Below are 16,117 nucleotides of genomic sequence, written 5' to 3'. Positions count from 1 at the left end.
TGTATTGAACCGTTTTTATTACAGAGTTCCGGAGTTCAGTTTGATGTATGGTAGGAAAGACAGCTGCCTCTGATTCCAGCTAAAACCCAATGAGCAAACAGCCTCTATTCCTCCCTTCCGCCTTGCCTTCTCAAGCATCTACATTTCATAAGGGCTCTGTCACTCTCTTTCTCTCACAGAGCTTCCCAGTAACCCTTACTGTGGGTTCACTGAGATTTCTTTATTCTGACAGGTTTTTGTTCTAACTTGCTGTAATCGCTTTTCTTTCTCTCCTGTATCAGCTAAGAAATCCTCCCCTAATGCTGTTATCCAAACAATAGATTTTCCTACAGATGAAAAGCTGCTGTTAAGCTTTACTTAAAATCTCCCCTTCATTCCGTTTAAAAAAAAAATGTTCCACCCAAAATGGGGCTGAGGGGAGAGGGAGTGAAGGACCATAGAAGAGACAGGCTATTCTATAAGACATATGCTCAATTTCCCAGCAAGGCTTAATTACTATTGGAAGTTTGCACTCCTGTTCCCTTTGACAAACTGAGCACTCACAGTGCAGTGCAGTGCTCTTGCCTATTACAGTTTGTGTGCACACAGATAAGATCTGCCTGTGTATTAGGGCAATTGACATTAATTGTGTATGAGAACAGAGACTGTAGATGTCTCTTCTGAAGACTGTAAGCATACATGCACATTTCAGGCAGAGTGAAGAACCACAGAAAATGCTCCTTCTCATGTTCCTTTAATATAGGTTTAGACCTGCAAGCAATTGAGCTTACTGAACCAGGAGGTACAGGTGGAACTTCTGAATCTACACATTGCTCAGCCAAAAGGCCCTAAGAGGACAAGAGATTTTTTCTATTGGCAGGACTGAATGCATGACTGAGGAGGCTCACACCCCGTGCTCTGTGGGTGCACAAGTGTAATTGGCAATGAGAGGCTTCAGATACAACATGCAAGATGGACACCTAACACGGTGTCTTCTTTTCAACTCTGCATAATGAAATGTGCCATTGTGCTTTGAGGAAGAGAATTATTTTCCTCACATTCTAATGTAAAACATACCTAAAGTGTTCCAACCAAAGAACAAAATAAAGCCTACAGAATTTAAATGCCGAAACTATGTGTTTAAGGACAGCTACAAAATAAGCATAATAAAACAAATCCAAGAAATGCGACACTTTTGAACTTCATTAAAAGAAATATTGCTGTTTTCAAGATTAAAAACATGTTTGCTTGGGAAAATAAGCCTTTCTTTCCTGTTTTCAAGCTCTACATTTTAGACTATCTGCTGCATCTCAGCTTTAGCTAATTCCAGTAACATTCCACACCATTAGGTAAGTTTATTGTAAAAGAAGAAGCACTAATAAGTTGTTTAAAGTGTCTTGATAATTAAACAGTTTAATTTTATATTTATTTACCAAAAAAAAAAAATCTCCAGTGACATATTAATTATGCATAAAGCTTTGCCTTGTAAAAAAGTCGGTTGGTTTTCAAGTACCCATCTCATCTCTATTTATTTTTGGAAAGCTCCTCTTTCAAACTGACAGCATTTCAACTATTTTAACACTTCGACAGAGATCTAAATTTCCCTCTGATTATTTTTTTCAAAATTAATACTGAGTGGCTTTTTTTTTTTTTCTTTTTAATTCAAATGCAATCACTGTTACTTCTGAAGCAGCAAAAAGCTTCACTTTTAATCTTGGTCTTCATTCAGCCTTGCCCTATTCGAGACACCTTTTCCCAGAGGACTGCTCAAACGATGAGTTCAGTCTGTAATGTCTGGAGCTGCCAAGGGACAAAACCTTTGGCTTATGGTGGAAAAATATACTTAGAGCAACACAGCTCTTTGAGGGGAGTAGTGTGACTATTGAAACTTCCTGAAGACTGCTAATGTTCCAGTCTATCACAACAAATTTAAGTGGCCAGTCTCTGCAGTAATAATATCATACTCCTGATGTCAACTAACTCACTGCTCACGTTCAGGCTAATATTTTCAAGGAATGCAACATTGCCAGATGCATTACTGAGAAATGCTAGGAAAGCCTAGGGAAGTGATAATTTGCAGTATTAGAGATGGAAGGAGGTATTCCAGTTTGAGTAAAAGTGACACTGGCCCTCAGTCACGCAAGCAAACACTCAAAGACGAATTACATTACTGCTCAAAATCTAAGAATCTTACCATCATACATGTGCAGCTTTTGCCTGCTGGTGTCCAAGATGACCAGCGCTCACTGACAATTCTGAAACTTCATTTGGTGTCTCTTATACAAAAGTGCTGTATTCTAGATACAAGAAATATTTAATAAATATTAACACAAGTATGACTATTAAGGAAATGTTTTACTTGCTTAGAAAATGCTGGTAATTTTACATCGCTATGTGACATAAGCAAGGTGGAGAAGAACTTGCTGAATGATCTTTTTTAAGATGCTGGAGAAGATTGTTTGGAAAGAAATAATCACAGAACAATTATCAAAAGTTACAAAACTTTTACAATACTATCGGCTGAATTTCTCAAAGGATATGTCCTGAGTTTGATGATGTTTAATATTTTCTTCAGCATCCTGGATGGTGGAATATAAAGAATGCTTACCATATTTACAAATGTCTCAAATCTGGTGGCAATCAAAGTGATCTCGATAAATGGGACAGCTGGTCCAAAAAATAGGATGAACTTCAAAAAAGAAAATGCAAGGTCTGCATTTAATCTGGAAAAATTGAGTGCATTAACACAAGATGAGAAACAGCTGACGAGGTAAAAGTTTTGCTGAAAAATACGTTGAGGTTACAGTGACTCATAAGTTGAACATGTATCAACAATGTCATACTATTTCAGCAAAAGCAAACATGCAGCATTGGTATTGAGTGCTGCACGTCCAGTTCTGTGCAGCGAACTTCAGTAAGTGTGGAGGCAATCCAAAAGAAAGAAAGGAAAATGACCAGAAAACTAGAAAACATGTTCTGTGAGGCAGAGCTGAAAGAGCTAGGGGTTTAATGTATTGAATGAATGACTGGAGAAACATGAGAAGCCTTCAAATAATCAAAGGTTATCATTTGTTGTCAAAGCCCATTGTGAATAGAACAAGAAAAGAATGTGCTAAAATTACATCAGGGAAAAATCATGTCAGACATTATTAAAAACTTTCTGGCTATAAACACTAGGCAAGAAGGCAGGAGGAAACTGTGAAATCTGCTCTTTAGGTTAAATACTTTAGTCTTGTAACAGGAGGGTGAATCAAGATGTCATTTTGCTCCACTTTCTGTGCCTGCATCACCGAACTCCCTGTGTAATTTCAGTGTGAACTTTTATATTTGTAGTTAATTTATACATATTTTTGAAATGTTGTCTCAATAAAAATCCATCTCACCTTGTTCAGACCTATGCATTTAATTTTCTTCTGGTGCTCCCCTATCGTTACCTCCATAACTCAATTATTTATATCTCATCTTCTTTCACTCTGGAACCCCAGATATTAAGTTCACTGGGAAAGGGGAGCTGAAGAATGCATGCCAACTGGAAATGCCCCTTAGGAAGGCACTGCGAGAAAAGGAGCTGGGCTATCTGCAACCCTGTGTCACTCTCCTGCGATATAACAGAATATAACAATACATATTACAGTGCACATGTCATAGGTCCCCACTGGTCTGGGGAAAAGTTCAGTAGTGTTTTGTGCTAGCTCTTGTGCAAACCTACACACACATTTGGTCTCCGTCATGAAAAGAAGGTAATCTAAGAGACGGTTTATAAATGGCTGTCTGTGTTTTGAATTTGATTCCAATGAGGTCTGTAAAGAAGGTGTTACTACAATGTGGGTTTTTTTTTTTCTGATGAGTTAAGCATACTTGCATGGTTGAAAGACTGGTATTATATTTAATTGTCCATATTTTCTGCATTTGCATTTTTGTAGCTGTGTTCCAGGTTCTTGAACAAGGGTGAGTCTGGATCTGAAGTTCTGCTGAAAAAAACAAGGTATTCCTACCTAACTGTGTAGTTCCCAACTGCCCCTTTCCATGGCTCTTGTTCTGACCCACAAAACAAGGCAATACTGTAGTTTCTGACTCCCTTGACTGAGAATTTCATTAGCACTATCAATTCCAAAGCCTTAAGCATGGAAGAGAAAAAAAAGAAATTAAGATAAATGTAAACCTTGTGATGAGATAGTTCTCTGTATGCATCAAGAGAGTTGCAACAGACGTTGCATGGAAAACAAGGAGCAAAAGAGTACTTAGAAACTTGACTTTTTTTGAAGGGGTCAGTTTCTTGTATCATCCATGCGTCACATGTCTTCATTGGAAGCAATTCACAAAGGTTCAAATACAGACCAAAGACACACGATGGTCAGATAGCTTATGTTTTATGCTCTGGTTGTGTCTAACTGTCCCTCTGATTTTGTCAAGGAGAAAGATGTTAGCAGAGTATAACACTGACTGATGCCCTGACTCATTTGTGGGCTTCTGTGAACTAGAAGAGAGATTTCCAAAGGCACACATGGGAGTTAGATGAGAAACTCTTGCCGAAAGTAAGTGGAAAATGGACGATTGCAGCGTGTGTTGGTAAATCTTACCCATGATACTACAAGAAAAACAAATCAGATGGAGTGAGGCTACTAATATCTATTGGACATCAGGCTGGGAGCAATCAAACATAGTTGTCATAAGTCTTTCAATATCCATGTCTTTTTATGGGATCGATAGAGTGAGAAAGCAGCTAGGGACTTCCCAAAACTCAGCTGCATAAATCCTCTGACACTAAGCAACATGCTGCTATTCCTTACGCTTTCATTTGTTATCTGGAAGAGCTGATTTTTACCCACTAAGAGATTTTTTTCCCTTTGATGCTATATGTCCATTATGATTGGTGATCATAATACAACTTTAGGAAAAGACTGCTAGGTCTGTAAAAAGCATTCAACAATAGTGAATCCAGACAGGAAAAACAGAATTTAGTTCATCCTTAGCTGTTGAAAAAGTGTTCTCTACAGCACACTTTGAAATGCCTACTTAGAGATTTGTGAGCTTACCTTCCTTTATCTTCTTTCATATTGGATATTTACACTTTTCGTTTCTTAGTTTCATCTCATTAGTCCTAACTGCATCTTGCATAGTACAGCAGCTAAATCAACAGTCTGTTACTAGTTGCGTCTTTTAGTGTTTCACTTTTTAGTCTCCAAAGAACTTGGAACTGAGTCTTTTGTGTGCTTATTTTTTAAAAGGAAGCTTATTCAACTGACAATGCCATAAAACCATTAAGAGACTGTGTCCACTCCTGCTTCACAGGATATCCTAATCCACTGCCGTACCAAAGTGTCAGAACCAGCAAAGAAAAACGAGTGTTTTGCATAGCAAATCATTCTTATGACTTACAGTTAATGGGCCTTACTTTTAATTGGCAGAATTACAACTTTTGTTTGGTTGATGAAAGTAGCTGTCTCGAAAAGTTATTGGCCTTCCTTTTGTTCTTGTTTTCCTCCATTTTTCCCCCACAAAATTGATTATACACAGTGCCTCTTTGAACTTAGATTGAATATTTCCTTTGAGGATCCACTTGCACCTTGCTTTCACAGGCTTAGTTAGTTTTTCAGTACTCCAGAAATCTAGATATATTAAAATAAGAAAAAAAAAAACAAAAACAAAAAACCACAAAATAGTTAATAGTCCCAGGAAAATATTCCTGAGAAATATGAATAGTATGAAGATATCAATAATGAATGTAATATTGAGTATACTAATGGTGTAAGAAATATTTACACAGGCTTATCAAGGCTAAATAGTTTTGCGTTAATGAAAAAGAAACTCCATTAACAGAGACGTAGTAACTCATGAAGCATCTTCTGTTGTGCATCGCATATATCCTCCGGCTGTCCTAAATCAGTTACCTCATTCACAACTTGGAGGCCCTTTCTATAGGGTGGAACTGTGGCTGGAGGCAAAGCAATTTTTGTTGCAAGAGCTGATTCAGCAAGAAACTCTTCAGGGGCCTATCAATGATCCATTAATAATCAGAGACGCTGTAATGATTATTGGTGGCGCTGTAAATCATTTGCATAACATTATTTATTTTAACATTACTCAGCAACTTGGTGTTTCCTGAAAGAAAGATTTCTCAATCACGAAATACGCTCTTCAGCAGGAAGCAACAATAAGTATAAAACTTTCAAAAGATTCCTTCTTCTTATGCTGCACATTTTTGGAGTGAAACCAACTACACAAGAAAAGGAAGTCCTTCCAATCCAATCTAAGTCACTGTGAGCACTACTAAGAAAATTTCATGGTCACTTCTGCTAACCCGTCTTGATTTTGGTGTCCAGTAACTCTGCCTTTTCATTACTCTCTGAAGCCTGATTCTGCCTTCAAATGAAATTAATAGCAAAAAGATCAATCCCAGACATCTCTTGGTTCGTCAGTTCAAACCTGAATCTATTGGCTTCAGAAGGATTTTCTGCAGCATGATTTTACCTGAAAATTTTAACGGTTAGACAAAGGCTGACAGAATTATTCCTTGCAGATAATTTAACCACTTTTTCTTTTTTTTGCCTCATGATGAAAACTTAGTACAGATTAAATGCAAATATATTTGCCTTATTTGCAAATTCCAAGGCAAGGGCAAAATTGCAGTAATAAAGCTCTGCCTCAGTTCCATTTTTACAAGATTCAGATATTATTAAAAATAGCTACGGGTGCTGAAATGTCACGAATAGAGAGAAGAAAAATGAAAGCTGAGAAGAAATCCAAGGGACTGGAACGCAAGTGGAGCAAAATAAACACTCTTTAATATCTTCCATCACACAGGACACTTGCTTGTGTTGACGGAGCAGAAAAAAATAACTGGTAGAGACAGGACTGCTTGAAATTAGCATTTTTCCAACTTCAACAGCTCATTTTCAATATGGAAAAAAACTGCCACCGAATGAGTATTAATGCAGCAGTGTTTTAACAACGCAAGGTCATTTAACATCAGTTTTATTTTGCGGTCTCTGAGGAGTTTCCTCTTTCCTGCTGCATGTCATAGGGGAAACACCCTCCTTTTAACACAGCGACTTTTATCTCCTTATGATTGTGTCCTAGTGAGCCCTTATGCTGAAGAAATAGACCGTCGCTCCCTTCTTTCGCGTTTTGTTACTCGGTGACTCCTCTCTGTTTGCTTTGCCAGCGATCTTAACGCCGTCACCATCTGCACTACAAAGCATAAGTAAAGCCGCACGGCTTAATGCTTTTGCCGTATAACCTTCTGTGATTACATCAGTGGTTCTCAGCTGCTGCCTCTCACCACGGCTGACAGCGGCGATTTGGGATCATTTTTCTCCAACTGGCAGCAGCACCGAGCGCTGCGCGCTGTCAGGAGCTGCCTGCGAGCCCGGCTGCTGCGTGGAGTTCAGCAAACTTTGCGATGCCCCGAACGGTTGACTCGGGGCGGCTTCAGTCAGCCCGCTTCCAGCCGGGGTCATTCCTCGGCGCGCCCTGAGCCGTCTGAAGTCCGCGAGGTGATTGTGCCGTGTCCCCCACGCCCCCTGAAACCTCATTCACATGGTAACATCGGGCTTTTTTTCTTTTCTGAAGGCTTTGCGGCGGCCAACAAAAGCCCCCGCTCCAGGGAGCGCCACAAAGGACGGAGAGGGAACATTGTCTGGGCCGCGCCGCAGCTGCGGCTCGCACGGCCCGGCCCCCGCCGTAGGCCCCAGGCCTCAGCGCGGGTGGGCACGGGCCCGCACTTGGGATTCGCTGGGAAGTGGGTCAGCAGGGCGGGCGGAGGGCGACGGCACGGCTGCGGGGTGCCCGCCGCCAACGAGAGGGAGGGAAGGGGCGAGAGACGGGCTGCGGGTAAGCCGAGATCGCCTTCCCGAGGAACGGCCCGCCGGCACCCCGAGGCCGGGCTGCGGGGCACGGGGCCACGCTCCGCCGCGTGCGGGAAGCAGAAGGCCGGCAACCCGCGGACAACCCTCTTGCGAGCCCCAGGTAGGGGCCGCTGATTGACAGCTCGGCCCTCCCTCCTGGCGTTTCCATTGGATGCTTTCACGCCAATCAACGCGGGGCGCGGCGAGATATTGGCTGTTACTCGTCGCCCTTGTCCCGCCCCTCTTGGCACGGGCCAAAGGGGGAGGCGAGGGGGCGGGGCTTTCGGCCGAGGGGCGGGGCGGCGGGGCGCGGAGGCTCAGCCCGGGAAGGCTTTGCGCGGTGGCAGCGGTGGCTGCGGCGGACGGCGGCGTGGGATGGGATGGGATGGAGCGCGGTGTCAGGTGGGTGAGGGGCCGCGCCGCCGCCTCCCCCCTTGGCGGTGGTCTGTAGCCCGAGGTCTGCGCGGTGGGGCCGGCGCCGGCTGTGGGATGCGGCTGTGAGGTTCCCGGGCAAAGCGCGGTTCGCGCGCACAGGCGGTGCGGATTTGCGCTCCGTGCGGGAATAGGAACGCGGCGTCTGTCTGCGCGTCTTTGTGCCGCTTTTGTCAGCGGCGGGGAGCGGGGGGCCAGTCCTCCCGGCAGGAAAGAGGAGGCGGACTGGGACGCAGCCGGGAACTTGGGGGCACTTAACGTCTGAGGGGAGGAGGGGGTGGCTGTGCTTCGCTATCGTGCCGGGCTTCTTATTTTGTCTTTAAAGCTTTACGCGGGGCATCAGAAAGCGTTGTGTTTGCGTGAGATAGCGGTGTTGTTCTGACTTGGCCTGAGACAGTGCTTCCCCTGGTAGCACGGTGCTGCTTGGAGAAGGGAATGAAGTAATGGAGTAACGCTACGGCTCTTATTCTCCAGCGCGCTGCCCTGCTCCACAGCCCGCATCTCGGGAGCAGAGACATCCGGCTTCTGACACGGAGATCGGTGTGACACGGAGATCGGTGTGACACGGAGATCGGTGTGACACGGAGATCGGTGTGACACGGAGATCGGTGTGACACGGAGATCGGTGTGACACGGAGATCGGTGTGACACGGAGATCGGTGTGAGACAGAACTATTGCGTAGACTGATGCGCAAGTTGCAAACCTGTTAAGGGTGAATTGACAAGTTACAGCGCTTGCAAACTCGAGGATTCAAAGGATTAAAGCCCGTATTTGAGCTGAGGAAATGAGCTTTGTTAGGTGTTGAGCCCAGTTAGCGCTAGCTTACTTTTGCATTTAAGGAGAAAACAGATCAACATGCGAGGACAGTCACCTGCCTACGCTGATTTGGAGGCCCTAGGTTGTTCTTGCTCTGTGAATGTGGCTTTCAAGTAGGTCCTGCCAGAAGGATGCTTTATCTGCAGCTGTTCAGCCTGTCACCGGGACCAGACTGTATTCCTGCTGAGCAATGTGGAAGTGAGATTTATTTCCAGAAGCATTCTGGGGTTGTGTTGTGCAAAGCAAACTCCTCTTGCTGCTTACTGTGACTTCGGTGTTGTTTTTTGGTGTTTGCGTGGCTTCTGGAAACGGGAACGTAGTTACTAGGCAGTGAATGGAGAGGTTTTGTTGTACGTGATATAATCAAGTCAGTCCTTTTTCTTCTCCTTTTCCACAGCTATTTTCTTCAAGTAAAGAAGATTAGAAAGCACTTCTTAATCAGATGCTGAAACAATAGTCTTGATTATACACAATAGTTACGGAAGTTATGCGGTCTTTGCTAATCTTTCTGTTTGTGGAAGTAATGAAAAATGACTATTTCAGAATTAGAATTGCTTGTGTTTTGAAAAGAGACTTTTGTAGCAGGAGTAAGTTAACAAGGCTTCAAGGTTGATGTATATGGTTCAGCACGTACTATTCTCTATAGTTAATAGTAGTGTAAACCTGCTTTGTTTTTTAGTATATGCCCTATCTGTACAACGTACCTCAAATAAACAACGATGATGATTTTAGGAGCGCTAATACCAACTTCTTACACACTGGTTGTTCTTTGGTGACTAGATTAGCTCAGATGTACATGGTTTATCCTTCAGTGAGAAGAAACATACCATGTATTTATATGAAACAATGAGTGTCTGCAGGCAGTATGCCTCTGCAGAGGAAAGCAAAAGAAAAGCCATGGATGTGACAGATGATAGTAATGTTTGCTCAAAGCTTCTTGTATGCAGTGATTAGTAGAACAGTGTTTGTTTAAAAAAAAAAAAAAAATTATCTCCAGCAGATACTGGAGAGAATTACAGAAAAGCTAACGGCAGATGAGCATTTAAGTCGCTGTATTGGTGTCACCTGGATGGTGGATTAGCTCTCACGCCTGTGCAAGTATTCCCATTTTGTCTGAACTTCCCGCATGGGCAGTTCAATCTTGGTAGAAAGCAGAGTGAATGGAGTAGTGAAGTCTGCCGGAGAGAACTGGTTACCATATAGTAAGTAGATGTGGCTGTTAAGGACGTAGTTTAGTTGATGTGGTGATTGACAGTTGGACTAGATGATCTTAAATGTCTTTTCCAGTCTTACAGGTTCTGTGATTCTGAGATAAATGTATGCAGTTAAATCTTCTTTCTTTTGAGCCCTCCCACAGCGCCATCTTCCAGAACTCTTGACTGCTTATAGAGAGAAATGGGTGAAAAAGAAATTGTTCCAGTGAAGTCTGTTCTTGCAGACCTGTCTTTAGTTGCTGTATGCTAGCAGCACAGTCTTGTAACTGAATTTGAAATAGATTGTGTAGCACAGCACTTCATGATCTCTTTCGTACAGAGTTGTATCGATATCTCACCTCATTCATGGGTGGCACCAGTTAAGTTCTGGATTTCTTATGGTTGTTACTGAGAACTTGCTGACTAAGTACGGATGGGGAACAGTGTTTTCATCTGGCTCATGCCTTAGCTCTCTAATTCTAAAGTCATTCGGTAAAAAGAAGGGCCAGGTTGGGAGCGGATGTCTTCCCATGTTAAATGCAGCTGCACATCGTGTTCAGAAGCTTCCTTTCCAAGGGGTGCCGTGTGTAGTGACTGCTCAAAAGTAACTGCTTATTCTCTTAAGAGCAGAAATTGAAAGAGGTAGAGGGTATTTCTCTTCCTCTATGTCAGACTTGTACGGAATTTTTGTAACGTATGAAAATTGATGGCTAAGAGTTGCATAAAGGCATCTTGAACCGTGGCTTTGCAGCAGGACTGCTACACCACACATATTTTCTCCTGAGAACCTAACCTGCATTTAGAGGTAATGATGAATTAACAGGAAAAAGGACCACGTTTATTTGTTCAGCATTAACCTGTGAGTGCTTTCCTTCACGCTTACTGGTATTTACATCCAGCTGTTCAGAAGCCAACTTGTTGTAAAAGCCCCTGAAATGTTGCGCTAGAGCGGCTGTAACTGGAAAAATGGTGTGGTTTTTCTCTCCTCTCAGATCTCAAGCGACTGAAATGTTTTTAGCTGCTGACTTCTTTTTCCTCCCCTAAAAGGAGAAACAAAGTGTTTGGGAAGAATAAAGAAATGTGTGCATAGAAGCAGCTGAAGATGAAAAGGGAAGTCTTTGTGGTCATTTAAAGCAGTGAAATCAGAGCTTATCTTGTTTAACTTCTTTATTTTTGTCAGGTGAAACTACCGGAGAATTTCTGTGAAGGCTTATTAGGATGGTAAGCATGTATTATGCTTGTTTGTGCTTTTGAAGACAAGTCCAGTTGCATTTGTGATAGGGATTTACAGAGATTCTTAAACACTTGGCAAATCAGTTTTCCACTGAGATGTCCGACCATTAAACTAACGGTGATTTCTGGGTCTGTGGACAGTTGCTCTATTTTTACTTATTTATTTATTTATTTATAGTAGAGTTCTCTATTTAGCAGAATTCTGGTTACTCATTTTCAAGATTTTGGAGTGCCTTCCTACCTGCTGATTACACACATGGCATGACCTGTTTGTTCTCTTATGGGTTTGATAGCCTTATGTGTTTGTAGGGATTGAGACTGGGGGACAATGTGTCATTCTATTAAGTGTCGAATATCTTCATGCCAAACTGATTTCATTGATGCTGTTCTGCATTAATTGTCTTGTGTTTTAAAAGCAGAAAAGTTGAGTTACTCAGGTTGAGCTTGATTAATGCTTGTGTTTGTTTTAAACACAGAAGTCAGTCAAAAACAACAACAACAACAACAAAAGCATTTGCATACTATCAGACAGATTGTATTTAAAATGTATTGGTTCTCTCTTAATCATTCATAACTTCAAGTTGTTTGGCAAGAGGTGGTTGTTTTGTTGCTTTTTTTTTTTTTATAGTTTGTTGGAAGTGCTGGAAAGAACTGGCATGAAAACTTGAGTGCTGAGTAACAGAATTGACTAAGAATTAGCGAACATAGTAACATAGCTAAAATAAACATCTTGGATGTGGTCAGCATGCAAATATTTTGGCTTTAGCTTCTGAATTAATCTTGCATTCTGTAAATAGTTAGACTTTTTGTAATAGTCTTCACAATGTGATGCAACCTTTAGTGTCCTGGTAAGTGACATCGAGTGCATACAGATATCGATAGTAATTTGAATCTGCCCAGAGTTCATATTTTATGGTCATTATAATTGATATAAATAGGGGTAATCTATCTGAGGCAGTCCTAACTTCCAATGAATCTGTCAGAAACAGCATTTAAGGTTGACTTAAATTCTTTTTTTTCTTGTACCGGAATAAAAATATGATTTTCAAATGTGGTGCATGGAATTATGGCCTGATTTGTTTTCTCTCTGGTTCCATAAATCAAACTGTTTCACTGTTTCTTTGGTGTGACGTTTTATTGCGCATCCCTGTTGCTGAAGTTGGCCCAACACAGAAACTATAAAATAATTTCTTGTGGTAAAACTCTATCATAATTATTTATTTGCACAGCAGTATGCACAGATAAATTCTCATTAATGAAATGTATTTATCACCATTAAGTTCAAATGTCACAAGTTTTCTTGGAGCCTTGTGCAGTAATCGTCTCCTCCTGTGCAGCTGTAAAAGCATAGTTTGGCAGTTGTAATTAGTGTGGCTATGTTCTGGGGGTGCTTTTTTGGTGTCAGAATATGCACTTTGTTTAGAATGTTATATGTATTGTGTTTTTTGTGCCCTCTGTCTTACATTGCTTGACAGAACTTTGAAACTGGGAAGGAAAGTTCGAACTGTAAATGGTGAAAATGCTATTTTGTGCATGATCTAAATGCAGTCAATAGATAAATTTCTCCAACTTCGTGGCAACTGCTGCTAATGGTTATAATTGTTCAGACATTTGAAGTTGTTCATGAGCTTGTTACTTGATGTTTTCAGGTAGGCGAAGAGTGATGACATCTCTTTACTGTCGTTTGGCCTTTCTTTGTCTTTTTTTTTTTTTTCTTACTGACATTTTCTTGAAGGTCGTTCATCTGGCCTTTCTGGGGTGGTGTCATGATTTCAGGTGTTCGTCTATGAGCAAATGAAGCCACATCTTAGTACGCTATAGTTGCTGCCGAGCAGTTAACTACTGAAAGAAGCTGCTGGTTGGAGTGGGGCTATGCTAGCAAGGTGTAGAGGCTTCTCCATCTTCACTTGAAGTATTCTGTTTGGATGAGTGTGCCTCTAGGAGTGTGCATGCTGGATTTGCCCAAGTGGAAGCCCTCATCTTCTGGGGTTTCTTTCTATCTAACGCAGTACTGCCCTGCTGTTAACGTGTTTGCAGAACCACGAATCTCTAACACTTTTGTCTGCTTGTTGGGAATTGGGTGATGTTGGATTTTCTTAGGATGCTCAACTTTGTTACTTCTGCTCATATTTTTCAATGTTTTTCTTCGGTATCTTGTCCTTTAGGTTGCTGGGTAAATAGATATTATAGTGCAGTAATATTATGGATTAAATGAGCATGCTTACTTCCTGGTTTATGAAGCCTATCTAACAATCCTATTGTTCTGGTAGATTATGTAGGCAGAGGTCACTGATGGCATAAACGTACCAGCAGTGGAAATGCAACGTGACAAGGACGATGTAGTGGTGTTTTGGAGGCCGGATTTCCACAGACTGCTTACAAGATAGCACATGCAGTGTGTGTGTTGGTATGAGAGCTTCAAAGCCAGACATTTCTGAGCTGCGACATGTTAGAAATGTCTCCTTGACATTAACAGTGTCAGTGGAGTGCTTGTCTTTGGCCAGAGACCCTGCTTGCTTGTTGCCTGACCTCAGTGGTGAAGCTCAGTGTTCTGGTATGATAGCACCTCACCAGAAAGTGATTCTCAGGGCACGGGCTGTACGGGATGTGCTGGCCAGAAGATGATATGGTTTCCTTAAACACTGTAGTTCCAACTGTCTTTTATGTGCTGTGTATGAGGAGAAGGTCTCGTTTATTTAAAGGCAGGGTATAGATAGTCAAATTATTTTCTGTATGCTATGGCTGGTAGATGCTTGTGTGTCCGTATCCTTGGGCTGATTAGATCATCAAAGCAGAAATGCGTGCTAATGTAACAAAACTTAATCTGTCTGTAGTCTAAAAGGACGAAAATATTTCCTTTTATTGTTGGGAATTCATGGAAACTAAAGCTGAACAAAGCACCACATCAGTGAAGACTGAGAAGCTTGTATAATCTCATCAAAAGTGTTTTATGCAAGTCTAGCTGCTAATGCAAAAAGGGCCTAATGTTAATTAAGACTGCGTGTGAAGGACAATGAGCATAAGTTGGGAATTGCTGGAACTCTGCCATATTTATAGTAGAGAACACGAGATAAACTGTAACCATTGGGACTGTCTTCCCTGGACTTGTTAACCATTTGCCTGCTCATCCCTTGCTGCAGAAGGGCTCTTTGTAGCAACTGGAATCTGGGGGTGAAATTTATTCTGATCCTGGTTGTTGTAATGGCCTGCAGGAGTTTTGTTCCCTTATTTGAGTGTTTCTAGTTAACACATATGGTTGTAGTTGTTGTCTGCAGCTGTTGCTCACTCATTCTTCTCCAGTAGCTTTTTCTTGCAGCCTGGAACTGTGTTGCAGTGCCTTCATTTGAAGGTTGAAAAAGGCTAAACTGTCTTTTGTCTTGCACTTCTGATGTCCTGTAAGGTAAGGAGAGTGCCTTTGTGTTACTGTTGTGCAGCTGAACAGAGAGTCCTGGTAAAGCAAGTGAACAGTATATAGCCCTTGTATCTAGAACTCCCTTCATTTAAAAAGGAAAAACGAACAAACAAACAAAAAAAACAACCATTAAAAAAAATAAAGGCTGGTAAAGGTACAGATTCTCTTCTGTATTCCCGTGACTTGGAAAATTAATTAGCATTAGGATATGTAGTTTGCTCATAGCCTGAGTCTTCAGTTCTTTAGCTGTTGTATCCCATGGTTCCTGTACATCTCCATAGTGACAATCACTTTCTTAGTAATAAGCAATAGTTGGAGAACTTGTATTTGTGATGGGTGACAGACATAAAATATTTGAGTATGATAACTATATTCCAGCAAATATTGGAATTGTTTTTTTTTATCTTTGCTTTGCAATCCTGTGGTGGAAAAGGTCATTATTCTGTAGTGTTGCACAAAGCTGTTCATGTGCCAGGAAGGTGATGTTTTCCTATCAGAGTAACAGGCAACTCTAGAGACTCTTGTGCTACAAGACAAGGTGTGGGAGCTTGTTTTATTTAGAACTTTTATATGGCCTTTGGAAAAACTTTGAGAAGCTTTTCTGCATATCATTCCTTGGGAATGAAGAAATGAAGAGTTTAAACTTCTGAATTAGAATGGGAATTTAGTGAAAATTTGTCTGTCTTGTTTTCTTGTAGCAGATGCAGCTTGCTGCTGAGCTTCCTAGCAAATGCTGGAATCCTCCGGAACTTCTATCAGCATAGGTTTATTGCAGAATTATTTCCTGAGAAAGCACTGTTTTTCTTCTAAAGGCTGACTGCTGCTCTGAATGCTTAAACAGATGTAAACATGGAGGAGATAGCACATCACTTCAAATAAAGTCTGCATTTGATTATTTCTACTTCTGTGCTGGATTTCAAGATGCTCGCATGTATTGCTGCTTGTTTGCACACGGCTTGAATTTTGAAATTCCTTCCAGCCTCCATGTGCCAGCTTAAAGCTGGAATGGGGCTGCAGTTAACCCTAAAATAGATTTTAAGCAGGTTGTCTTGGTACGGTTGTACAAGTGATTTAGCATTAGTTCTAGGTTATCTGTGTAGTAGAAGGGCATTCACCAGGCTGTGCTGGACAAGCAGATCTGCAGGTATACAGAAAGCATCATGCTTTGCCCACTGTTCTTTCTACAGGAAGAAGCAGGCACGAG

At 41.6% G+C, this 16,117-nt stretch overlaps 1 protein-coding gene across 4 annotated transcripts in view; it reads left to right on the top strand.

The window, feature by feature from the left end:
- The window catches only part of WASF3 (WAS protein family member 3), a 67,039-nt gene continuing 59,049 nt past the window's right edge, over positions 8,128–16,117 (top strand). For 3 of the 4 annotated variants that reach the window (XM_021378954.1, XM_021378958.1, XM_021378935.1), the window contains exon 1: positions 8,128–8,228. The gene's annotated coding sequence lies outside the window, so the exon portion shown is untranslated. Of the gene's footprint in view, positions 8,229–11,448; positions 11,490–16,117 lie in introns of all 4 variants that reach the window. The other variant, XM_021378939.1, reaches the window with a different exon arrangement.

The sequence above is a fragment of the Numida meleagris genome, chromosome 1 (genome assembly GCF_002078875.1).
Source record: "Numida meleagris isolate 19003 breed g44 Domestic line chromosome 1, NumMel1.0, whole genome shotgun sequence".
NCBI classification, from domain to species: Eukaryota; Metazoa; Chordata; class Aves; order Galliformes; family Numididae; genus Numida; species Numida meleagris.
Note: the sequence above shows the minus strand (reverse complement) of the source record. Positions and strands in the feature narration are given on the sequence as shown.